Raw genomic sequence first — 27,453 nt, 5'->3', positions numbered from 1 at the left:
CTTTTCTTTTTTTTTTTCTCTTTCTTTTCTTTTTTTTTCAACGACTTGTAGGGCACTAGGATTTTTTCAATCAAGATCAAAGTACATAATCCATAAACACACGTCTTCACAAACCAACTACCCCATAACAACAATCTCCAAGCTCCCACCCACGGCTAAACCAAATAAAATGGAAAATAAAAGGCTCAAAGGGGTGAACTAGGATCATATATAGTAATAGGACAAATATGGGATATATAGGCTAGCAAAGACGGCCTTCTATCATCTCAAAGTTATTAAGCACACTATGTGGCCTCGAGGGAGAAACCAAGACAAGTTCTAGTGAGACACATGCAAGCTCGAACAATCACTCAAGAAACAGAAATAAGACTGTAAAAATAATGACAATCAAGGTTCAAATCCTCACAGCTTATTTAATTGACTGCAACAACAAGAGACCATGCTTATCATTCATCAATCATACTCAATCACAACAATATCGACACAAACGCATGCACTTTCACAAGTTTTAAATAGAAATCATCATAATCCAGTTATCCATCCAAATCCCTACACAACTCATATCTCCACCAAGGTATCATCACAGAGAAACCACCAAAGCAAGACTAACGAGCTCAACAACAAAACAAACAAAAACAACTAAAAAGAAACAATGCACCCACAAAGACACATCCCCCCAAACTTATTCACCGCCAAGGAGAATAAGTTTGAAAAGGATTTGTGGGGCACAAAAAAAAACTAACAAACGAAAAGAAACAAACTAACCAAAAGCGCTATTTTTAACGTCGTTAGCTCGACAGAACAGCAACCTCTTCAAGGTGGCTGGTACAAGCAGTGCTGCGACCAGTTGCTTCCTACTCCATGCTTTTCATCCAGAGCTCTTCCTTTAAACTTTCGATCACCTGGGTCCTGCCAAGAAAAAGGATCCGTATCAAATGTATTAAATATATCAACACCTACCTTGCCCGGATCTTTAGCTTTCTTGGACACTTCATCTTCTTGGATGTGGCATGGTTCATAGACATGGAATGTTTGGCTTTCCTCATGAACTCTCAACGTAAGCTCTCCTTTCTCTACATCAATCAAAGCTCTTCCCGTTGCAAGGAATGGGCGCCCCAAAATCAGCAGAATTTTGTTCTCGTTCTCAATGTCTAGAACCACAAAATCTGTAGGGAAAATAAAACCCCCCACCTTCACGAGCACATTCTCCACAATTCCACGAGGATAGGTGACCGACCTATCCGCCATCTGCAGCCTCATAGATGTCTGCTTCAACTCTCCAATCGCCAGCTACTGAAAAACAGATAGAGGCATAAGATTTATGCTCGCCCCCAGGTCGCAGAGTGACCTTCCGAAATGCTGGCCTCCAATAATGCAGGAAAGTGTGAAGCTGCCCGAATCTTTGACCTTCGCCGGCAGCTTCCTCTGCAAGATTGCGCTGCATTCTTCATTGAGATTCACCGTCTCAAACTCTCCCAGCCTCCTCTTCCTCGAGATAATGTCCTTCAGGAATCTAGCATACTGCGGCATCTCCTGCAGTGCTTCCACCAATGGAATATTAATATGTACTTTTCTAAAGATCTCTAAGAATTTGGCGCTGAGGGAGAGGTGTAGTCACAGTTGTTGGCGAAGTAGCTTTTTGTTTTTCATCCTTCTTTCTGCCAGAAACCTCAACAGTGAGCTCCTCAGCTCTTTCTTCAATCAGCTGTGCACTCTCTTCTTTTGCCGTCATGGCCCCTTCCTGTGTAGTCCCGCTCGGCAGATCAACCATCTTAAAATGACGCTGGGGAAACGACATCCACCAGGAGGACGCAGATGAGGTGGAAGTCGTTAGCCTTCCTCATGGACTCTCCACGATAGCTCTCCTCTCTCCATCTCACGAGATCCATGGCTACCTTCAGAGGTGGCTGATTTATGCTTAATTGTGCTAAATTTTGGGGTTTGTATGAGCTTAATCTTAAGATAATCTTCTGGAAATTGGTGCGTTTTATGTGTTGTTTTATGCTTTGCAGGAGATTTAGGTTTTATAGATGGAAGAATGCAATTTTGGAGATTTTTGGGCTAAGGATGGTGTTTTTAGCATAGCTCTATCGCCAGAGCTGAGCTGCGAGCATAGCTCTGTCGCCAGAGCTGAGCTTCGAGCATAGCTCTGTCGCCAGAGCTGAGCTGCGAGCATAGCTTTGTCGCCAGAGCTAGCCAGAGCTGAAGGCCCGCGCTGCAGAGTAGAGCAGAGACGCTCGACAGAGCAGAGCTGCGAAGATAGCTCTGTAGCAGAGCAAAGCCGACATCTCCAGAGCAGAGCCGGAATTTCCAGAGCTGACATCTCCAGAGCAGAACAAGTGTTACAGAGCAGAGCTAAAATATGCACCATAGTAAACCCGGAACAACAGAGTCAACTCACCAAAGCTGACTTTTCAGCTCTGCCCATCTCGCCAGAGCTGACTTTTCAGCTCTGTCCATTTCGCCAGAGCTAAATTTCCAGAGCTGACTTCCAGCTCTGCCGTGACCGCCATGAAGGAATATTAAATTGAATTAACGTTCCACTTTGCCCGATGATCGTTTCTTGGTTATTATTAATTTATCATACAACGATTAAAACCTAACATGCTCCTATGAATTTAACAGCTGCACATATGTGTTAGGAAAACTTATTTGAGAATCGGATGCACAAACTGTTGATGATCGCGTCGAAAGAATCTGACTCCAGCTCTGATCTTCTCGACTGTGTCCCGCTCAATTCCCAACGTTGGATGGACAACGAGCTATGGAAATTCCTAAGACAGAAAGACCACACACGTTTCTGCGCCTCCCTCTGCTCTCAAAAACCCTAATTTTTATCAGTGTGTTTTCCTGAGAGCTGACAGCTGTATTTAATAATACAGAAAAGAGGAGAAGGCGCCAATCTCTATGTGAGGGCCGAAAATCTGTCTTCTTGGGCTAGGAGACATTGGGCCAGCCCAGGGACCAGATACAAGGAATAAAGATGGGCCTCAAATAAATTAATTTATCCATGGTCAGCCCAGACCATAATTAATTTATAAATATCAGTTCATTCCACTAGAGAACCGATACTGACTTACCCCTTTATTGCCGGTGATGAGTCGGGGCTTGTATTTAGACTTATTAAATCTCCGTATTTAAAATATCCGACATCCATTAATTAATTAGAGCTCTGACAGCTTAAATTAATTAATCTCTTAAAAATTCCTTAAGCAGTACCACTCAAACTTTATTATTACGCCTGAACTTAATCAACCTGCAGGGTTTAGCGAAATAAACCTTATTGAGCTCCTTAAGGGGATGTCATTATCCTATACCGGATACGGGTACTAATACAGATAAACAAATATCATATATCAACCGCTATCACCCAAGATACAGAGTACTCGAGTTAGTATATAACTTTCACCCATAGTAAGTCAAAGTGATATACGAATTAATATATATATCTGAATACTTATTAGTATTAAGATTTATAAGTCACCGAGATCTTGATTCTTCACTTAAGTCAGATAGAAGAATACATCTCAAACTGTGGTCCTATCAATACGTAAAGACGTACCAGTATAGACAAGTAGCCAAGACAAACTACTTCCATCTATACTGCAGCCTAAACCAATAACTTGTCCTAGAGTTATTTCGGATGTGATCATATTATATCTCTTAAGGTTATTCCAATTATATGGTCTTCTGTGATCTACAACACACCATATAATCTACTTATACAGAGATAAAGAACATACATATGCAATCATGAACACAATCAGATAGGAGATAAGAATAGTGAAAACAGGAATCATTGTATACAAGCATAAAGTTCTTGCTTTCAGTATACAAATCCAACACGCCAGAGCTGACTTCCAGCTCTGCCATGACCGCCAGAGATGACTTTCAGCTCTGCCACGATCGCCAAAGTAATTTGACAGCACAGAGCTAAAGTTCGACGGAGTCAATGTTTGCAGAGCTGACTTTTCAGCTCTGCACTTTTTCAGAGCTGACTTTTAGCTCTTCCTTGCCGCGGCAGAGCTGCGAATTCGGCAAGAGTAGGAGTGTTTTCCAGAGCGCGCATCCAGCTGGAGAGTTGCCTTATCTTGCATGATTTTATTGCCTTTAGAGTTCTACTTTGCAAGGCAACTTCCATGGTGATCTAGGGAAATTTGAGGTCTATAAATAGGGCTTAGTTTTTCATTGTAAAAATAATCTTTTGCCCTAGTTTTTGTCGCCTTTGAGAATTGCTCTTTCCTTGGCAGCCGAAACTTAGGATTTACTTGCTTTCTTAGTGTTTTCATAGTTGTCGACATTCATTGTTTTTAGTTAGGTTTCGATTTAGTTTTGTTTAGTTTTTATTCTTGGCTTGTGATTGCGTGACACAATTACGCGTTCAAGACGTTTACGGTATTTCGTAATTCAATTCTATTTATTTTGTTTAATCATGTTTATGTTTTTCGTTCATGTTTATGCTTTCTTTTTAATTATGCAATTTAGATTATGCACTTTAGTTTTACGCCTAGATTAGTTGGTTTTTAATTTACAAGTATTTAATTTCTTAAGTTAGGTTTAAATTAAGTTGTTTAAATTCTTGCCTAGATTAAGTTTAAATTCGAATCAAGTTAATTTAAGTTTAAGTTTAGGTTTAAGTTTCAGTTTTTAAAATCAAACTCTTTACTGCTTTCTTTATTGTTTTTCCTACGATACAATTAGAAGCCCTTAAAGACTTTCCTTGTGAGACGACTTGGTTAGCTTACACGTTACAATAGATCTCGTACTATTGCGAGTCAATCTAGAGTAGTGTTTAGGTTGAGTCAGTGGCTTCATTCTTCAATCTGATGGCCATGTACTGCTCCTTGGCATTCACCTTGGCATTGTTTATGAGATTGCCCGACTGTTGGAGTTTGTTAACGGCGGTGGCTATTTGACCCAATTGGGTCTCGAACATCTTCATTTGAGTCCCCACAGCAATGACATTGGACTCTAGCTTTTCCATCCTCTCGTCAGACTTGGAGATAAATTTCATCAGCAGCTCTTCCAAATTAGGCTTCTTCTCCTCATTGATGACTCCATTTGTGACAGAGAAGTCTGGTGGAGCCTGAAGCGCGTTATTCGGATTCCCATAAGCCAAATTGGGATGTGGACGCCCTCCATGATGAAACTGCTGTCCACTATTGTATCCACCCTGTTGCCCATGCTGAAAGTTCGTATTCTGCCATTGATGTAGTTGGCGTCTTCTACGCCTGTTGGGATCTCCACATCCGGCTCAGGATTGCCAACAGTCATAGCATTGATTTTCGAGTTCATCTCTGCCAGCTGAGTCAAAATCAACGCCATAAGATCCGAACTGGATGTAGCAGCAACTTTCTTCAAGTGAACTCTCTCGGATGGCCATTGATAGCTCGTGGTGGCCATGCTCTCAATGATCTCCATAGCTTCAGAACTCCCCTTCTTGAGCAATGAGCCCCCTGCAGCTGTATCCATGAACATCCTGGTGCGCTCCCCACAAGCGTTATAGAACATGACCACCAGAGTCCCCTCATCAAAGCCATGGGACGGACACTTCCTCAGCTTCTCCTGGTATCTCTCCCATGTCTCTGCCAGTGTCTCTCCATCGAACTGTTGGAATTAGAGAATCTCCATCTTTAACTTCAATGTGAGCCTGGAAGGATGGAACTTCCGCAGGAAAAGATCCGCCAACTCCCCCCATACTGGATTAGGTCCTAGCTGCAGAGTTTGATACCATGACTTTGCCTTATCCCGGAGTGAGAAAGGGAAAAGGCGGAGTCGTATGATGTCATCTGGGACTCCGTTCATCTTGACAGTGCTGCACAGCTCCAGGAATTGCGCCAGATGCGCATTTGGGTCCTCCACAGCTTTACCTCCATACTGGTTTTGCTGCACCATCATGATCAGACCAGTCTTGAGCTCAAAATTATTTTTGTTAACTCTTGGAGGCTCATGAAACTGATACTGCGGAGTAAACGCCTCATTGATTGGCGGTTGCTTCTGATTTTCCAAAGCTTTCTGAGCATCCATCAGACTCTGCAGCTGTTCTTTCAAGGCACAAACTTCTTCTGCGGTGGCCATAATAATGAGTGTGGCTTGAGATTTCTTGCTGTTGTTGAGGCGGAGCGTAGCTTCAATCTCAGGGTCAAAATCTTCAAGAGGAAGATTCTGAGATCGTGTGTTCATTCACTACCTGGAAAGCTCCAAACACAAAAATTAGAACCACATGAAAAACAAAGAACATAATTTAAATAAACAGAAATAAAATCTAGATTAGTCTCAAACAATCTACAGATAGCATTGATAAAAATCAGTCCCCGTCAACGGCGCCAAAAACTTGTTCGCTATTTTCTTTAACATGCCGCAAGTGTATGGGTGCAATTGTGTACAGTAGCAAGCAAGGTCGAATCCACAGAGACTGATTAGAACCAATGCCTATCCTAGATTATTCTACTCTATCTGGACAAACGAAATTGAGAGTTTTTGTTGTAATTAAAGAACAAAATAAATAAACAGCAGGAAAGAAAATAAATCAAGCTGCGAAACAGAGAAACAGATAAGAGAAATTTTTCCAAGGTAAAGGTTTCAACAGATTCTCCTAACTAACATGTTCAATTCAATTAATAAGACGATTCCTAAGGTAATCTCTAAGCTAGTTTATACCCACTCCCGTGGCATACAAACCGTTGATTACATGCAAGGCTACCATCCCTGGATCGCACTTCTAACACGTAACTCCTAAAAGTTCATAGGATTAACGCCCTCACAATTATCAATTCCCTTTAGAATTAAAATAAATGTGTTCTATGTTCTTAGTTCAGGTAATAATCATCATCTCCCGATCTCAAATTAAAACCTATGATTATGCTAAATTGGTGATCAAACAATAAAGCAAACAATTATAACAAGAACATAAAAAGGAATAACAATCTCAATTAATTGAATCAAACAGTCAGAAATTCAAATCATGTCTAATCCCTAAACCCTGAGAAAAATGGATTTTAGCCACACATAGACATATGACTAAAAATCAGTATCTCAATAGAACAAATAAACATTTAACAATGAAAAACCGTAATGAAATCGAAAATCTTCAATCTTGCTCTGTCTCCGTTCTCCGTCTCTCTCAACTCTCAGGAAAAGTAAAATATGATAAAAGATGATTGGGGAATAAGTTATTGGATGGTATTTATATGCCCTATGTCTTCAAGCTCCAAAAATACTCCAAAATCGCGCTTTAAGTGAAAAATCTGGAAACTGGGCGAGAAAATGGTGTGTCGCGCGGCCGCGTGCCGAGACCGCATGACCTCGCGTGGCCTGTGCGCGCGCCCACGCGCCGAGCCTGCGCGCGCTGTCCAAAGTTTCTGCCTTCGTCGCGCGGCTAGGTCGCGCGGCCGCGCGCCTGGACCGCGCGACCTCGCGCAGCCTTGCGCAGTTATTTTGTTTTGGCTTGTTCTCCCTCGTCCGAACTCCGATTTACAAACCGTTTGCGTTCCCGAACTCCGCTCGAGATGATCTACAACTTGTATTTCAGGAAAATCTTCCAAATTCTGCTTCTTTAGTTCTGAAAAATACGTTCAAACACAAGCAAGTGACAAGTTCTTGACCAAAAACCAATATAAGCTCAAAATAAACCATCAAACACACAAAAACCTCATAACTAACCATCAAATATGACATACCAATAGGTAAAAAATGCATGTTCAATGTAACTGGACTCGCTACAGATTTAAGGTTGTTATTGTTCATGGTTCGAACTCTCATATCATTAGAGGACAGCTTTGGGTTGATCTTCTTAGTCTTACGGATGGTCTCACGGTTTTGGCTAGGGATTTCAATGCGGTGAAAGGGGCTCATGAGCGTAGTAGTCACTGTTTACCGAATGCAACCGCTTGCAAGGAGTTTTGCAATTTTATTGATGATTCTGGTTTCATCGAATCTCCTACGGTGGGTCTGCAGTTCACTTGGTCTGGAAGGAGGTTCATGCCGTCTCATGTGGAGTCGATGCTTGATAGAGGTCTATTTTCTGATGATTTCTCCAGCCTTTGGAACTCGGTGCACATGCAGCTTCTGCCTCGTTTGACTTCTGATCATTCGACGATTATTTTGAGTTGTTGTCTCTCTTCCTTGAGGGGCCGCGGTTCTTCAAGTTCTTATATGTGTGGACTTTAATTGCACAATATCTTCCAGGAGATGGTGCGCCACTCTTGGACTACGGAGGTTTCTAGTCGTTGTCCTATTTACAAAGTAATGTTTAAGCTTAGACGCGTACGTGGGGATCTTAAACACTGGAATAAAGCAGTGTTTGGAAATGTCGATGTTATGAAAATTGATACGCAGAAGGCTCTTGTTGATATTCAAACTCAAATTGCTTCATGTGGTTACACGTTGGATCTATTTGACAAAGAAGTCACTGCTCAGGCTCAGATTGATACCGCTTTATCTAGAAAGAATTGTTTGCTTCAGCAAAAAAGTAGGGTGTCCTGGCTCAAGGATGGCGATCGAAATTCGACTTTCTTTCATACTATGCTGAAATACAAGAAGAAGCCTCATTTTATTTCTCATCTGTCAATTCAGGGAGAAGTTGTTTATGATCAGGGGTTAATTAGTGATCACATTGTGGATTATTTTTCGACACTGTTTGAGGAAGGTCCCCATGTAACGTTAGATTTAGTTGCCATCGAAGCAACCTTTGATCCTATGGTCGATGCTCAACACAATGATATGCTTACCAGAATTCCTGATGAGGATGAGATCACGACTGTTGTTTTCGGGATAGATGCAAATAGTTCTCCTGGATTGGACAGTTTCTTTTAAAAATTCTTCTAGAGCTTTTGGGACATTGTGAAGACTGATGTTTGGACGGCGGCCAGGGCTTTCTTTGAGAAATCCTATCTTCGTACTGGATGTAACTCCAACATCATGGTCCTTTCGCCGAAGAAAGATATTGTGAGTTTGGTTATTGATCTTCGTCCGATTGTGCTCTCGAATTTCTTTTTCAAAATTATATCCAAGATCCTTGCCACACGTCTTGGTATGGTTGCGGCTAAATATGTGAGTTGGAATGGGTTCATTAGTGAAAGATCTATTCATGATTGCATTATGCTTGGCTCTGAAGGGGTTAACTGTATGAAGCGGATTGGAGGAGGGATCAACATGGCTTGCAAAATTGTAATAAAAAAAGCATTTAATACGCTAAGATGAGATTTTTTGCTTTCTATTCTCAAGGTGGGAGGTTATGCTGCTACATATATTCATTGGATTAACGACATTCTGCGGTCAGCTTGAAGGATTATTAGCCCCAACGAGATCGTTTCTTGGATATCTTAATTTTCCATACAACGATTAATTCCTAACATGCTCCTATGAATTGCTGCACATAGGAGTTAGAATTACTTACTTGAAAACTATATGCAAAGGCTGTTGGTGACCGAGTTGAACGACTCCAGCTCTGACCTTCTGAACTGTATCCCGCTCAGCTTTCACCGTTGGATGGACAACGAGCTATGAAAGTCCCAAGAGAGAATTCAGTCCTACACGCTAGCGCCGCTCCTGCTGTTCTCAAAACCCTAATTTTGTGTGTGTTTTTCCTGAGAGCAGACAGCTGTATTTAAATACAAAATACAACGCTCGGGCGCCAATTCTATGCTGGACGAATTCTCCAGCTAGGGCAAGGAGACTTTGGGCCAGTCCAGGGACCAGATAAAGGAATAAAGATGGGCCTCCAATGAATTAATTTCTATGATCAGCCCAGATCATAATTAATTCATAAGTATTAATTCATTCCACTAGAGAATCAATATTGACTTACCTCTTTATTGCCGGTGATGAGTCGGGGCTTGTATTTAGATTTATTAAATCTCCGTATTTAAAATATCCGACATCCATTAATTAATTAGAGCTCTGACAACTTAAATTAATTAATATCTTTGTAATCCTTAAGCAGTACCACTCAATTTTTATTATTGCGTCTGAACTTAATCAACCTGCAGGGTTTAACGCAATAAACCTTATTGAGCTTCTTAAGGGGATGTCATTATCCTATACCGGATACGAGTACTAATACAGATAATCAAATATCATATATTAACCGCTATCACCCAAGATACAGAGTACTCAAATTACTATATAACTCTCACCCATAGTAAATCAAAGTGATATACGAATCAACATATATATTTGAAGACTTATTAGTATTAAGATTCTATTAAGTCACCGAGATCTTGATTATTCACTTATGTCAGATAGAAGAATACATCTCACTGTGATCCTATCAATACGTTATGAAGTACCAGTATAGAAAAGTAGTCAAGACAAACTCCTTCCATCTATACTAGAGTCCTAGAGTCATCTCGGCTGTGATCATTTTATATCTCTTAAGGTTATTCCAATTATATGGTCTTCTGTGATGGGTTGTGTACTGAAAGCAAGACTTTATGCTTGTATACATTGATTCCTTAGTTCACTGTGATTCTTTTGTCTGAAATATTGTTATTGCATAATCCTATTATAGTCCAATTTATCTCATACTATAGATTATATGGTGTGTTGTAGATCACAGAAGATCGTATAATTGGAAAAAGTTGAGATATAAATTGAGTTCACAATCGAGGCAACTATGGACGAGTTGCTGGTTTAGATTGTATCATAAATGGATAAATAGTTTGTCTTGGCTATTTATTTATGCTAGTACCTTCGTGTATTGAATAGGATCACAGTGAGATGAATTCTTATATTCTGACTAATTAAGAATCAAGATCTCGGCGACTTAAATAGTCTTAACCTTAGTTGGATTAATCGGTGTGAATAATAGATTGACTATTGCTTTGATTTATCATGGGTGAGAGTTCTCTTGAAGCTCAATATACTCGATACTTTGGGTGATAGCAATTATTATTTGACATGTGATTATATTACAATAAGGATCTGTGTCCTGCTAATAACAGAATGATAATATCCTCTCGAGGAACTTAATAAGTTTATCATATTAAACCCTGCAGGTGGAATTAGTTCCGATACGATAATAAGTTTAAGTGGTAGCACTCGAGATGTCGTTTATAATTAAACGACTAATTAATTAATTAATTGATCGTCAGAGGAATTAATTAATTAATGGATATTGAATATCTTAAACACGGAGATTAATTAAGTCTAATGCTAGCCCTGACTCACCTAAAGAGTAAAGAGGTAAATCAGTATTAATTTTCTAGTGGAATAAATTAATACTTGTATCTCGATTTTATTCTATGCTGAATAAGAAAATCGAGCACTGGGAGGCCAAACTTTATTCAAGCTAGTAGATCCCCGCTTGGCCTAATAAAGGTTGCACTCCTTAAATGGACTCTCCTCTCTTAAGCCTTTGGGCTTGGTCTGATTTAATTATGTTTTGGGCTTATTATTTAGGTATGTCTAATACCTAGTATAAGTAATAAGACAACCCTAAACCTAATTAATTATTATTATCATACACGTGAGAACAAGATTGAGAGTGAGGAGACGCTAACTTTGAGGGAGAGAGCTTGAAGCACGTTGCCACCCAACGTCGAGCTCTACCGTGGGAACAAGTTGGAAGATCAACACTGGAGTCTTTGATCGCCAGACTTGCAAGTAAGTTTCGAACTCTTGCAATAGGCACTTGTGATTTTGGTATGTACTCGTTTGGCATTCGAAATAGGTCACGGGCAAATGGATCATACGTCAAACTATGGTTCCTTTAATTGGTATCAGAGCAAGATAGAGACATCTATATGCTACAACCAGAGGGGTTCATCAAGGAAGGTGAGGAGCATCTAGTGATGAAGCTCAAGAAGTCCATTTATGGACTTAAGCAAGCTTCATGATCCTGGAACAAACGTTTCGATGACGTGGTCAAAACTTATGGTTTTGAGCAGTGTGTCAATGATAGTTGTGTTTATAGGGTCTGTATCGATGGGAGTTTGCTATTCCTTATACTCTATGTGGACAACATACTTCTCATTAGCGATAATGTGAATGTATTGTCTGGCATTAAGGAGTGGTTATCCTAACAGTTTCAAATGAAGGATCTGGGAGAGGCAGCATATATTCTCGGGACAAAGATTGGTCGTGTTCGATCTAAGAGAATGTTGAGTTTGTCTCAAACATCCTACATTGACACTGTTTTGGCGCGGTTCAGCATGCAGAATGCCAAGAAAGGTTTTCTACCTTTCAGACATGGTGTTCCGCTATCTAAGGTAATGTGCCCCACAACGCCTGAGGAGATAGCGAGCATGAAGATAATTCCCTATGCCTCGGCTGTGGGAAGTCTCATGTATGCAATGCAGTGTACCAGGCCTGATATTTGTTTTGTCGTAGGCATTACAGCAAGATATCAGGCGAATCCAGGTCAAGCTCATTGGACTGCTGATAAACACTCATTTTGCATTATTTTTAGGAGTGTTTAAGTGTTCAAAGTACTAGAATTATGCTTGGTTGTGATATCATTTGGTTTAAGTTTCATATTCTTTTGTGATATTACTTTTGGGTATGGTTTTGGTCATTTTGTTATAGGTTTGAGTGTTTTGAAAGCTACATATGGATGTTGAAGATCCAAGTTTCAAGTTACAAGTGTTCCGGATGAGAAAATCGACGAAACGAGCTTGAAGAGCTCGAGAAAAGGAGAAAACGGAATTTCCGGCGATCAACCGGCGACCCAGCCGGCGACCGCCGGCCTGTGAAGACATTTTGTGCAGCAGCCGGCGACCCAGCCGGTGCCCGCCGCTCAGCCCGCCGAGAAATCGGCGTGGCTGGCGATCAGGCGGCGCCCGCCGGGCGCCCGCCGCGCGCTGAAGGAAATTAAAGAAGAAGCCGGCGACCGCCGCCTGCCCGCCACGGGGTCGCCGTCAGCCCGCCTTTTTACGTTTTAATTCGTTTTTAGAGTCCTTTTCGAGCCCAAACTCTGTAGTTTTACCCTGGCACTATATATAGGTCTTCCTTATACCTATTCAGGGTTCCGAGCTTTAGTTTTTCAGTTCCCAGATTTTATCTTTCAGTTTTCTAGCTTTCAGAATTTCATTGCTTTCTAGTTTTCAAGGCTTGGATCAAGACTGAAGATTCAAGCCGCTACAATCGTTTTTCATTCGGTTTTTATACAATTTAGTTTTTATAATTGCTTTCTATTTAATTATGTTTATGTTTTATTTTAGCATGTCTGGCTAGTTTCCTTTAGCTGATTCTAGGGTTTGTAAATAGTTGATTGAATTTATGTGATTTATTTGTTAATACCTTTGTGCCTTCCAGTTTATGATTCATAATTCCTGGTGCTTGATTTCTTGTGAATTATCTGATCAATAGTTTGCATGTTTAGCTATTCGGTTTGAGACCTAGCGGAGATAACTGTTTAGCGGATTCAGGAATGTATGATATGGTTTTAACCTTGAGACCTAGCGGAGATAGGTGGATCATAGGGAGCTATTCTAAGGAGCTATTGGGAGTTAGTAGATTTTCTTGAGACCTAACGGAGATAGATAATTTACTCATCTACGATCGTTGCTGCTCTAGCGAGAGTGATTGATTAATTAAGTGATCTCTCATCATAACTGGATTAAACTGGTACATAGGATTAATAGATTTATTATGTAGATTTAGTTAATGAATTTACTACCCTAGGATCAGTTGTCTTTATTAATCGAATTTTCCTACGTGCTTTTAATTATTGTTAATTGCGTTTTAATCTTAGTTCAATATTCACCTTCATAATCGTTTTACTTGCATATTGTGAGAGTCTGTGTAGGAGATAGATAAAGTGATTTCGTCTTACAGTCCCTGTGGATACGATATCCGATTGCTGTTTATACTACGATTACACCGTGTTAGTTGCGGTATTTTTTGTTGCTAATAAAATAGTGATCAACTTTTTGGCGCCGTTGCCGGGGATTGTTTAGATTTTACTTTAATATTTCCAATAGGACTTAATAGTACTGCAAGATTTATTTGTTTTTATTTTTATTTTCTGGCTTTTATAAGTTGTGTTTCTGTAGGTTGCATATGAACACACGATCTCACGAGACTCCTCTCTTTGAGTTCGACTCTGATATCGACAAGACCTTGCGCAATCTTAAGAAGCAACAGAATCAAGTTGAGGATAATACGATGGCTACTCCAGAGCAAATCCAAATTCGAGCTCTGCAAGAGCAGTTGAAGAAGCTGCTTGACGCACAGGAGACGAGAGAGGCTCCAAAACAACCAGCCATCAATGAAGCGTTCATACCACAGTATGTATACCAGGAGCCCCCACGTGTGAACGTTACCAACTTTGAGCTGAAAACGGGTCTGATCACGATGGTTCAACAGAGCCAATATGGTGGACAGGCGATCGAAGACCCTAATGCGCACCTGGCGCATTTCCTGGAGCTGTGTAGCACGGTGAAGATGAATGGTGTCCCTGATGACATTATCTGTCTTCGTCTTTTTCCCTTTTCACTGCGGGATAAGGCGAAGTCGTGGTATCATACGCTGCAGCTGGGAAATAATGTTGTATGGGAGGACTTAGCTCATGCGTTCCTACGCAAGTTTCATCCGCCTGGCCTTACGTTGAAATTGAAGATGGACATCGTGCAGTTTCAACAGTACGATGGAGAAAAGCTAGCGGAGACTTGGGAGAGGTACCAGGAGAAGCTCAGAAAGTGCCCAGGCCATGGTTTTGATGAAGGTACGCTAGTGATCATGTTCTACAATGCCTGCGGGGAGCGTACAAGGATGCATATGGATACAGCTGCAGGTGGCTCTCTACTCCAGAAAAGCAGCTCTGACGCATGGAGCATTATTGATAGTATGGCTTCTACGAGCTACCAATGGCCATCTGAGCGTATGCAATTGAAGAAGGCTGCAGCTGCGTCTAGTTCTGATCCGATGGCAGCAATGGTGACTCAACAGGCAGTGATAGCTACACAGCTAGCAGAGCTGACTTCAAAAATTGGTGAGCTGAATGTTGGACGTCATGAGCAAGCTGTGATAGATCCGTCATGCATGGAAGATGTCAACTATGTGAATGGCAGAGGCTATGGGAATTTTCAGCGAGGACAGCCAGGGATGTATAACAGAGGTCAGCCATATCAGCAGGGTCAGCAGCAGTTTCAGCCAGGAGCACGCCCGCATCCGAATCTTTCTTACGGCAATCCGAACAATGCTTTGCAGCCTCCACCTGGATTTTCTGTTTCTAATGGAGGAGTCATCAATGAGCCAAAGAAGGATTCGATGGAGGACATGATGAAGCAGATGCTCACAAAGATGACTGGAATGGAGGTGAATGTTGGAAATAAAATCTCTAACATGGAGAATAACTTCTCAGCACTTTCTAAGCAGGTACAGATGTTAGAGAATCAAGTTGGTCAGATGGCTAACCAAGCAGCTGCACAGCACAAGCCGGGCCAATTTCCTAGCAACACTGAGATTAATCCTAAAAATCAGTGTAATGCGATTCATCTAAGGAGCGGAACTCAATATCAAAATCATTCAGAGCTGCAGGATGAAAAAGGAAAAGGCGTAGAGATGGATGAGGAGGATGATGTGGAGACAATTGTTTGTGATCCGCCGCCTACTTCTAAGGCGTCGAGTTCTTTCAACTATTTACAAACCCTAGAATCAGCTAAAGGAAACTAGCCAGACATGCTAAAATAAAACATAAACATAATTAAATAGAAAGCAATTATAAAAACTAAATTGTATAAAAACCGAATGAAAAACGATTGTAGCGGCTTGAATCTTCAGTCTTGATCCAAGCCTTGAAAACTAGAAAGCTATGAAATTCTGAAAGCTAGAAAACTGAAAGATAAAATCTGGGAACTTAAAAAAAAAAAAAAAAAAAAAAAAAAAAAAAAAACGGTACTTAAATCAAAAAAACTACTAGGAAAAACGAAAAGAACTATTAAACTAAAGAAAAACAAGCTAAAAGAAAGCAATAAAAATTGGGTTACCTCCCAAAAAGTGCTAAAATTAACGTCTATAGCTTGACGGTACCTCAAACTTATGGGTCATTGAATTTGACAACTTCAAGACCACGATCCACGTTCGACTTGAAGTACGGTTTGAGACGATGACCATTGACAGTAAAAGTAGTTCCATCAGCAGCGAACAACTCATACGTCCCATTCCAATTGCTCTTATGCACCACATATGGCCCTGTCCATCTTGATTGCAGCTTGCCAGGAAACAAACGTAGCTTAGAATTGTATAAAAGTACCTCATCTCCTGGCTTGATTTCCTTGGTGCGAATGCTCAAATCATGGAAATTCTTGGCTCTCTCTTTGTAGATGCGGGAACTCTCATAGGCCTCATTCCTCCATTCATCTAACTCCGTCAACAAATCACGCCTTGTATGACCAGCCTCCTTGAACTCCAAATTGATTCTCCTCGTCGCCCAATATGCCTTGTGCTCAATCTCAACAGGCAAATGACATGACTTGCCAAAGACAAGTTGATAGGGAGACATACCAATCGGAGTTTTATAGGCAGTGCGATACGCCCAAAGAGCATCATCTAGGTGCTTCGCCCAATCCTTCTTGTTGGCCACACTTTTCTCCAAAATTTGCTTGATCTCTCGATTAGCCAATTCCGCCTGCCCATTAGCTTGAGGATGATATGGAGTTGTCACCTTGTGCTTTACTCCATACTTTGCCAAAGCGCTTGCTAGCAATTTATTGTTGAAGTGCGACCCCCCATCACTAAGCAACGCTCTCGGTGCTCCGAACCGAGTCAAAATATTCTTTTGCAAGAATTTAATGACTACTTTGGAATCGTTGGTGGCAGTGGGAATCGCCTCCACCCATCTAGAAACATATTCCACAGCAAGCAAAATATAGGAAAAACCACAAGACGCAGGGAAAGGACCCATGAAGTCAATCCCCCAAACATCAAACAGCTCCACCTCAACAATGATATTCTGCGGCATCTCATCCTTCTTGGTGATATTGCCCATGCGTTGACAACGATCACAAGACTTCACGAAAGCATGGCAATCTGCAAAAATTGAAGGCCAATAGAATCCACTATGATTTACCTTCATGGCAGTGCGGTTGGCAGCAAAGTGACCTCCACTAGGTGAGCTATGGCACTCCTCAATGATCTTTGGCCATTCATGCTCCCTAACACATCGCCGAATAAAGCCATCGGCGCACCTCCGGTATAGGTAAGGATCCTCCCAATAATAGAACTTGACATCATGGAGGAACTTCTTCTTTTGATAGTGCGACAACCCCTCGGGAAGAACTCCAATAACCAAGTAGTTGCTATAATCGGCATACCATGGATCCTTAAACAGCACCGCCCAGATCTGCTCATCGGGAAACGACTCATTGATGGCCATCTTCGGATCATCCCCCTCAATCGGATTCTCCAATCGAGATAAGTGGTCAGCTACCACATTCTCACATCCCTTGCGATCTCGGATCTCCATATCAAACTCTTGCAGCAATAAGATCCAACGTATCAAGCGGGGCTTGGAGTCCTTCTTCGTGAACAAGTAGCGGATGGCGGCATGATCAGTGTAGACAATTGAATGAGTTCCAATCAAATAAGAACGGAACTTATCAAAAGCATACACCACAGCTAGCAGCTCCTTCTCCGTGGTAGTGTAGTTCATCTGCGCAGAATCCAAAGTTTTACTAGTGTAGTAAATTACCTTGAACAGCTTATCTCTCTTTTGCCCCAACACAGCTCCCACGGCCCAATCGCTAGCATCGCACATCAACTCAAACGGGGCACTCCAATCCGGCGTGATCAAAACTGGCGTAGTGGTCAGTGCAGCTTTCAACTTCTCAAAGGAGACGAGGCACTCATCGGTGAAGACAAACTTCACATCCTTCTCTAGCAAAGCACAAAGTGGCTTGGACAGCTTGGAAAAGTCTTTGATGAATCGCCTATAAAATCCTGCATGCCCCAGAAAACTCCGCACCGACTTCACAGACGTAGGAGGTGGTAACTTCTCTATAGCCACGATCTTAGCACGATCCACCTCCAAACCTTGGGCAGAAACCTTATGCCCCAAAACAATGCCTTCTCGAACCATGAAGTGGCACTTTTCCCAATTGAGCACGAGTGCCGTCTCCTCACAACGCTGCAACACTTGAGCAAGATTGTCCAAACAATTATCAAAGGAGGAACCAAAAACAGAAAAGTCATCCATGAATACCTCCATAATGTTCTCAATCAACCCATGGAAAATCGCCATCATGCAGCGTTGAAAAGTGGCAGGAGCATTGCAGAGACCAAAAGATATCCTCCTAAAAGCAAAAACGCCATAGGGACAAGTAAAAGCGGTCTTATGCTGATCCTCCGGGGCTATCATAATTTGATTGTAGCCCGAGTACCCATCCAAGAAACAATAGTACTCATATCCTGCCAAGCGGTCAAGCATCTGATCAATAAATGGCAGAGGAAAGTGATCCTTACGTGTGGCTGCATTCAAAGCTCGATAGTCAATGCACACGCGCCATCCTGTGACTAGCCTCGTAGCTATAAGCTCATCTCTCTCATCCTTAACCACAGTCATGCCTCCCTTCTTAGAGACAACTTGAGTTGGGCTCACCCACTCACTATCAGAGATGGCATATATGATTCCTGCATCTAACCACTTGAGCACCTCCTTTCTCACAACTTCTTGCATCGCCGGATTCAAACGTCGCTGCGGCTGCACCTTAGGTTTGTATTCCTGCTCCAATAAAATACGATGCATGCAAATAGAAGGACTAATTCCTTTGATGTCAGAAATAGACCATCCTATAGCAGACTTGTATTTCCTCAAAACTCGCATCAACTTCTCCAACTCCAACGGAGATAAATACGCAGACACAATAACAGGAAACGTTTCATTCTCACCCAAAAATTGGTACCTCAAGTGCTCAGGAAGCGGTTTCAGCTCAAGTTTGGGTGCAGCTGCAGCTGCAGCTGGCGCAGGAAAATCAGCTCCTTTTTCCGTGGACTTGCTTCCCCCATCAACAGGTTTGTGAATATCCATGTAAGGCACATGATCGATGGGATGGCTCTCTACGGCTTCCAGCTCTGCAATATAATCTAAAATTTCATCACACGCCTCATCAAGATCGGAATAAGGATACAAGGACTGTGTGATGCACTCCTCCAAAGGATCCTCTTCAGTCTTGATCATTGAATCTTCAGTCTTGATCCAAGCCTTGAAAACTAGAAAGCAATGAAATTCTGAAAGCTAGAAAACTGAAAGATAAAATCTGGGAACTGAAAAACTAAAGCTCGGAACCCTGAATAGGTCTAAGGAAGACCTATATATAGTGCCAGGGTAAAACTACAGAGTTTGGGCTCGAAAAGGACTCTAAAAACGAATTAAAACGTAAAAAGGCGGGCTGACGGCGACCCCGTGGCGGGCAGGCGGCGGTCGCCGGCTTCTTCTTTAATTTCCTTCAGCGCGCGGCGGGCGCCCGGCGGGCGCCGCCTGATCGCCAGCCACGCCGATTTCTCGGCGGGCTGAGCGGCGGGCGCCGGCTGGGTCGCCGGCTGCTGCACAAAATGTCTTCACAGGCCGGCGGTCGCCGGCTGGGTCGCCGGTTGATCGCCGGAAATTCCGTTTTCTCCTTTTCTCGAGCTCTTCAAGCTCGTTTCGTCGATTTTCTCATCCGGAACACTTGTAACTTGAAACTTGGATCTTCAACATCCATATGTAGCTTTCAAAACACTCAAACCTATAACAAAATGACCAAAACCATACCCAAAAGTAATATCACAAAAGAATATGAAACTTAAACCAAATGATATCACAACCAAGCATAATTCTAGTACTTTGAACACTTAAACACTCCTAAAAATAATGCAAAATGAGTGTTTATCAACTCCCCCAAACTTACATCATTGTTCGTCCTCGAATAATGGAAAGAATAAACTCAATAAACACGAATGGGCAGAAATTTGGATCACAGAGGCCTCAGAAAAACATAGAAAGTTAGAAATCTCAAATCTCCAACAAGTAAACACAAAGTTCACCAATTAAACACAACTTAAAGCAAAATCAACCTTGAATTTCAAACAATTGAATCTGACTATGTAAGTGTATCACTCAACTCTTAATGTGTATGATGGGACGTGTATACTCTCATCGAATTCAATGCAATGCAGATCACTTACCATAGGCTTGCCAATCGTCTACAATCTCCATCGCTAAAAGTGTGCCAAAACTAAGATCAAATAGGTCTTTATTTTTGGGTTATAATATAGGGACATTGGTTAAGGTAGGGAAATATAGGCTATAAAGCACATACTCAAGTACCTTAAACGGACTAAGGAGTATGCGCTAGTTTACCAGTCTGATGATCTGACACCGGTAGGGTATGTGGGCGCCGATTATCAAGGTGATAAGGACAAAAGGCGGTCTACTACTGGCTATGTGTTTAAGTTTGGGGGTTGAGCCATTGTGTGGAGAAGTGTAAAGCAGAAATGCAATTCACTATCTACCATGGAAGTTGAGTATGTAGCTGCTTGTGAAGCTGCTAAAGAGGCTGTATGGCTCAGGAACTTCCTAACTGAGATTGATGTGATTCCTAGTTTGCCGAAGTGCATCACAATTTATTGTGATAACGAGGCTGCTATTGCGAATAGCAAGGATTCAAGATGTCATCAATCCATGAAACACATTGATGGCAAGTATCATTACATTCGGTCTGTGGTCAAGCATGGTGATGTAGCTTTGATGCATATTGCAGGAGTTGATAATCTGGTTGATCCTTTCACGAAGAGTCTTCCTGATGCGGTGTTCAACAAGCATGTTGAAGGCCTTGGAGTTCGTGGCCTCCCTATACTAAATTAAACTTTAGTATACGTGGGAGATTTTGTAATAGCTAGAGGATATTATCAGTTTTCAGTCACATTGTATACTAAAAGTTTGCTTTAGTATAAGTGGGAGAATTGAAGGGTTGTATACTGAAAGCAAGACTTTATGCTTGTATACATTGATTCCTTAGTTCACTGTGATTCTTCTATCTGAAATATTGTTATTGCATAATCCTATTATAGTCCAATTTATCTCATACTATAGATTATATGGTGTGTTGTACATCACATAAGATCGTATAATTGGAAAAAGTTGAGATATAAATTGAGTTCACAATCGAGGCAACTATGGACGAGTTGATGGTTTAGATTGTAGCATAAATGGATAAATAGTTTGTCTTGGCTATTTATTTATGCTAGTACCTTCGTGTATTGAATAGGATCGCAGTGAGATGAATTCTTATATTCTGACTAATTAAGAATCAAGATCTCGGCGACTTAAATAGTCTTAACCTTATTTGGATTAATCGGTGTGAATAATAGATTGACTATTGCTTTGATTTATCATGGGTGAGAGTTCTCTTGAAGCTCAATATACTCGATACTTTGGGTGATAGTAATTATTATTTGACATGCGATTATATTGCAATAAGGATTCATGTCCTGCTAATAACAGGATGATAATATCATCTCGAGGAACTTAATAAGTTTATCATATTAAACCCTGCAGGTGGAATTAGTTCTGATACGATAATAAGTTTAAGTGGTAGCACTCGAGATGTCGTTTATAATTTAATGACTAATTAATTAATTAATTAATTGATCGTCAGATGAATTAATTAATTAATGGATATTGAGTATCTTAAAGACGGAGATTAATTAAGTCTAATGCTAACCCTGACTCACCTAAAGAGTAAAGAGGTAAATCAGTGTTAATTTTCTAGTGGAATAAATTAATACTTGTATCCCAATTTTATTCTGGGCTGAATAAGAAAATCGAGCACTGGGAGGCCAAACTTTATTCAAGCTGCAGAGCCCAGCCCTGCTGAAACCAACTATGCAGAATTCAGCTATGCAACCTTGAGCACTGCAGATTCCAGCACTGCAGAATCTAACACTTCAGAATCCAGCTCTGCAGGAGCCAGCTATGCCAAGTCTACCTCTGCAGCATCCTGCCATGCATAGTTCAGCTATGCAGAATCCGGCCCCGCAGAGTGCAGCCGTGCCAAGTGCAGCATTGCAATGGTCAGTCATGCCAAATCCAGTTCTGCAAAACTATGGCATGAGAAAGGCACCTAAGCTGATAAGGACGCCGGAGCTAAGAAGAGCACCAGAGCTGAGACGAGCGCCAGAGTTGATAAGGCGGCAAGAGCTAACTCTCCACAAGTCCACTACGCCGTATCGACCACCGAAAGTTGTCCAACGTTCTAGCCCACCTCTGCCACCACCGATTGTTGATTCAACCCAACCATTACCGAAGCAAGGAGATCCTGGCAGCTTTATTCTTAGTATTGTTTTGGGTAGAGCTGGAGAGTTCTCGGGAATGTTAGATTTAGGTGCGGCAATCAATGTAATGCCGTTTGCTATTTTTCAGAAATTGGGCAGGAAGGAAGATGAGCTTAAAAGCACGAGAACAAGACTTCAACTAGCTGATGGAGCATATTGTAGCACTCGTGGTCTTTTAAAAGATGTTGAGATAAAGGTGAGAGGAATCACGGTGCTAGCCGATTTTGTGGTGCTTGATTCAGGGCAGGGCGTTATAGGAAAGAATGGACATCTTGTTCTACTCGGACGGCCTTTTATGGCTACTATCCAGACTCGCATTGATGTGGGATCTGGAACTGTGAGTATGGCGGGATCCGGTGGATCGGTAACGTTCTCGGTTTTCGATAAGAAGCCTGTTATTCCTACCTCTTTAAGGCATTTCTGTTCTTTTGTTGAGATTTCTGATCATGTGGAAGAAGTGGGAATTTTCAGCGCTAACAGTCTTCTGCCAGCTCTATCCAGCACTCCAGCTCTGATGAGCCCAGCTCTGACTACTCCGTCAACTATGACGAAGGACGCCAGCGCTGCACATCTTTTGCCTGTTCTGACGAGCCCAGCGCTGCCCATCCAGCCTACTATGATGAGCACTTGCCAGAATTATACTAAGGAGAATTTGATGAGCACTGGCCCGGAAAAGAAAAGGAGACGCCGGTTCTCAGATCGGCAGAGCAGTCTCGAGAGAAAGAGGGTGTGTTGCTAAAGGATGTGTTTGACCCTGGTGCGAATGCTAAGGAGAATTCCAATGTAGACGGTCACCGCATGAAACCCTTCTATGGGCATTTGAGTACTCCGATGGAGGTGGAGTCTCAAGCTCTGCACGATCCTCACTGATGATTCAATTTTGAAGTCAGGCTGGAGACTCTAACTCTAGCGCTTGGTGGGAGGCAACCCACCGTTGGTTTGTTTTTGGTTTTTGTTTTTCTTGTTTTCCGTTGTTTGTGTCTTTCCTAAGTTTTGGTTGCTTGCGTGGATACTTTGATGTGGTGTTCATGTTTTGACTTCAGCGCTGCAGTTCTAACTCAGTCGACAGCTGATAACACTCATATTTCCATGGTTTTTAATGTTCATATGATGTTAATTTTATAGGAAATTGAGTGTTGGATGATTGTTTTGTGCTTAATTTGCTTTATCTTGTGAAACATGATTTTTACTCGAACTTTGAAGGAATTTTCAGATTTATTGAGTTCGAATTTGGAACAATGTCCTGAAATAGAAGTTGTAGATCATCTCGATACGAGTTCGTGAGCGTAAACGGATCGCAAATCCGAGTTTGGACGAGAAAGATATGGCCGAAACAAGAAAGTCGCACGCAGCAGTAAATAGTGCCCGACGGGAATTTCCGAATTTTCGGGATTTTGCGGGATTTTCGGATTTTATCAGTATTTTCGAGTTCTATGCTGTATTTATCTCCTGTGCCTATATATAGGTCCTTTCCCTGACCTATTAGATACATCTCTTTACCTCTCTTTATTTCTTTTCTTCTTCTTTTTATTTTTAGACTTAGAATTTTATTGCTTCCATACATTAGCTTTCAGCTGTCCTTTTTCCTGCAAGATTTCAGCTGTCATTCAACATTCATTCCGGGTTTTATTTAATTCAGTTTTTATTATTACTTTCTTTTTAATTATGTTTATGCTTTCTTTTGCTATGTCTGACTAGTTTCTTTTTCTGATTCTAGGGTTTGTAAATAGTTAATTAGGTTCATGTGATTTATTTGTTAATACCTTTGTGCCTTCCAGTTTATGATTCATAATTCTTGGTGCTTAATTTCTTGTGAATTATCTGATCAATAGTTTGCATGTGTAGCTATTCGGTTTGAGACCTAGCGGAGATAACTGTTTAGCGGATTCAGGAATGTATGATATGATTTTAACCTTGAGACCTAGCGGAGATAGGTGGATCATAGGGAGCTATTCTTAGGAGCTATTGGGAGTTAGTAGATTTTCTTGAGACCTAACGGAGATAGAGAATTTATTAATCTACGATCGTTGCTGCTCTAGCGAGAGTAATTGATTAATTAAGTGATCTCTCATCATAACTGGATTAAACTGGTAATTAGGATTAATAGGTTGATTATGTGAATTTGATTAATGAATTTATATCCCTAGGATCAGTCGTTTTATTTATCTATTTTTTTATTTGATTTTATTTGTTTTGTCTTGAGTTTAGTTTTTATTCTCCTTCATATTTTTGGTTGTCTGAATATTGCTATAGGAAATATTAGGATTACTTAGAGTAATTTCGTTTATCAGTCCATGTGGATACGATACTCGATTACTGATTATTTGCTACAATTGCACCGTGTTAGTTGCGGTATTTGTTGCTAAGAAATTAGTGATCAACTTTTTGACGCCGTTGTCGGGGATTGATTAGAAGTTGCTTTAATATTTCCGATAGGACTAGGTAGTACTTCAGGCGTTTACTGTTTCTTTTTATTATTATTTTTTTATTTCTCGTTTTTTTTCAGGCACTGCATACGATGGCAACTATTGAGCAAATTCAATTTCAAACGTTGGATATGATGCAGCAGATGTTAACAGAGATGTCTAGTATGAAGACAACTGTTAATACAAGAATGACCAATTTGGAGTTCCAAGTGGGTCATATTGAAAAACATTTCTCAGCACTGTCCAAGCAAGTGCAGATGTTGGAGACTCAAATCGGTCAGATTGCCAACCAAGCAGCCGCGCAGCACAAGTCGAGCCAATTCCCGAGCAACACTACTGTCAATCCAAAGGGCAAATGCAATGCGATTTTCGATGACACTGTGTCTCCTGAAGATGAGGAAGCGATTGAATTTTTCCTGGCAAACTGTGAGGAGACGAGCAAGGAGCATGAATCTCTGATTGAGGAACCACACAAAGCTCCTTTTCCACTTAGGGAATACTTTCCAAAGGGTCCACTTCCCCGTAGGCTGATGAAGAGGAAGGTGCTTGAAGAGCAATGTGCTGAGAAGCCGAGCAAAAAGTGTAACGCAATTCAAGTGAGAAGCGGGCCAGAGCAGCGGGATCAGCCAGAGCAGCGGGATCGGCTAGAGCAAAGGGACAGCAAGGATGCCAAGGAAATCAAGCTGGAGATCCCCCATTGCAAGAATGAGAAAAAAATTGCCAATCCCGAGGAGACAGAGCATAGACGCATAGTGGATGAGCTAGAGAGGCTACTTGAAGAATCAGACCGGCGTGCAGAGCCTCAAGATAGCAGAGCAGCGAAGCAAAGTTCAGAACTCAACAGCCAGAGCAGAGAAATCAACCATTTCTCTGCCAATATCCGTTCTTCTACCAATGATAAAGAAAAAAAGGCAGTCGTTCACACCAAGAAGATGGGTCATGAGGATAGGAAAATCTCGCAGGCGACAGCTGTGGGCACTGAGCTGCCAATGAAGCTACTTTCGAAGAAGAAAGATCCGGGAAGCTTCACCATTGAGTGCGAGATTAGAGGAGAGCTCTTTCCCAAGGCTCTTTGCGATTTAGGGGCTAGTGTCAATGTGATGCCCATCTCTGTTTTCAAGCGGTTGAGAATTGGAGATCTCAAGCCGACCTCGATGGAGATTCAGATGGCGGATAGATCAAGAGTGAAGCCGAGAGGAAAGCTTGACGACATCTTTGTGAAGGTTGACAAGCTCGTCTTCCCTATGGATTTCTTGGTCCTTGATATTCCTGAAGATACAAATCCGCCATTGATTCTTGGTCGATCATTCTTAGCTACGGGGAGGGCTATGATAGATGTGCCCAATGGAAGCGTTATCTTTCACGCAGCTGATGCGCATGAGTCCTCTGTCTCTGTTCGTGTTAGGCAATCTGTCACGCCCGCGGCGTTTGATGTTCATTGAGACCGTAAGGTATCGTCGAGCTCTAGACGTTAAATTAAGCACTTATTGGGAGGTAACCCAACTGTTTTTCTTTGTTTTGTTTTTCTTTCTTTTAGTTTTGTTTTGTTTCTTTTTGTTTCTTTGTTTGTTTGGGAGTTTAGTGCAATGCTGAGCTTGGAAGATGCAGGAACTCGCGCCTTGTCCATATCACCAACATGGAGCATGTGTTTCTGTGAGTAGTGACACACATATCATCATCCCTCCAAACTTATTTTCGAACTTATGTTCTGTAATAAGTTTGGGGGAGGGGGGTGAGAATAGATATGTATCACTTTTATTATTATTGTTGGCTTTATCGTTTTATCCTGCTTGGTTGGTGGTGTGTGATTGTTTTTGAGATGATTATTGCTCCATTAGATTTTTGGTGAGATGCCAATGATGATTTATGTGAAAAAAAATTGGAGTTTGATTTTCTTTGATGATTTAAGCATAATTGGAACTAATTTGCATAATTCTAGAGTGATTTTGACCTTGACTTTTAGACGTTGAATAAACCTGTGAGATTTTGAGCTATAACTGTTTATCATACACAGTTTATTCTTTGTTGTGAGTTTTGTCATGCATGTGGTGATCTTCTAGAACTTGTCATGGTTTCTGTGTTGAGGTTGCTGTTGTGCCCAGGATTATGAGATGATTTTAGGCCATCTTTTGTTAGCCACAATTTTTCCCAAACACTGTCCTTGAAAAAAATTTATCCTTTGTTATCCTCTTTGAGCCTATTTAGCTTTTATTCTTTAGCCGGATGATAGGGGGTGATGAAGTATATGGGGATCTTCGTGTGGTGAATATTCATAGTGGGTTGTGAAAAAGAAGGGATGATATTGAGCTACTATTTACTCTTATAAGCTCTAAAAAGTTGTGAAAAGAAAAGAAAAAAAAAATTAATGTTCAAGAAAAAGAAAAAGAAAAAAAAAGAGAAAAAGAAAAGAAAAGTGTGAAGTCGAGTGTATATTGAGAAATTTGTTAGATAATCGACTTCGTGTGTTGGAAATAAATGGAGAGCATAAAAGAGTGGTTAGTTCTGCTGTGTGATGATTAAATCCCTTGAGTTGTGTTGTTTATGGTGACATAGTTGGGTGGAAGATGGAATTTATTCTATACTTGATTTGTGAAGTTATAAGGTTGGTGTTCTTAATTATTTGAGTCACTTAGCCTATATTTCCCTACCTTAACCAATGTCCCTACATTATAACCCAAAGAAAAAAGACCTTTTTGATCCTAGTCCTGGCACACTTTTAGCGATGGAGATTGTAGACGATTGGCAAGCTTATGGTAAGTGATCTATATTGCATTGA

Source organism: Salvia miltiorrhiza, chromosome 5 (assembly GCF_028751815.1).
Source record: "Salvia miltiorrhiza cultivar Shanhuang (shh) chromosome 5, IMPLAD_Smil_shh, whole genome shotgun sequence".
In the NCBI taxonomy this organism is placed as follows: domain Eukaryota; kingdom Viridiplantae; phylum Streptophyta; class Magnoliopsida; order Lamiales; family Lamiaceae; genus Salvia; species Salvia miltiorrhiza.
This window is presented reverse-complemented; position numbering follows the sequence as displayed.